The following is a 493-nucleotide window of genomic DNA, read 5'->3' as shown; positions in this document are numbered from 1 at the left end:
CCGCGGAGGTGGTGGGTTTCCCGCCTTGGCGTGCGCGCGTTCCCCTCAGGTGCCTGAGGGCTGGCGGCGTAGGCGGCATCGGGAGGGGACGGGGAGCTCTGACGTGCCTGCTACTGAATAATTCCTGCATTCGGTTAATATCTGTGTGTCTCTTTCTCACTCTCTCTCTCTCTCTCTCTCTCTCTAAGTTTCACTGCCATATGCAGCAAAAAAAAATCGAAAACTTATCTTTCAAAACGGGATCATCAGCTACAATAGTTTCAAAAGTGATACTGGGAAAGCATGGTGGCAAGGGGTCAAAGAGGCATTAAAGGAAGGTGTCACAGCAATCAAACTCGCGATTTAAATCTTTAACTTTTTTCCTCAGTGGCATAAATACCGTTCAAAACAGGAGTGGGAGGTTTGACAAAAAATGCGTTTTGAAGGCATAATGTGTAACAGTAATATGCACAAAAATAGCAGTGATGAGTTTTCCTGCTGGAAAAAAATACAA

The sequence above is a fragment of the Geospiza fortis genome, unplaced genomic scaffold (genome assembly GCF_000277835.1).
Source record: "Geospiza fortis unplaced genomic scaffold, GeoFor_1.0 scaffold443, whole genome shotgun sequence".
NCBI lineage: Eukaryota > Metazoa > Chordata > Aves > Passeriformes > Thraupidae > Geospiza > Geospiza fortis.
The sequence above is the reverse complement of the archived record's forward strand: the minus strand, read 5'-3'. Positions refer to the sequence as shown.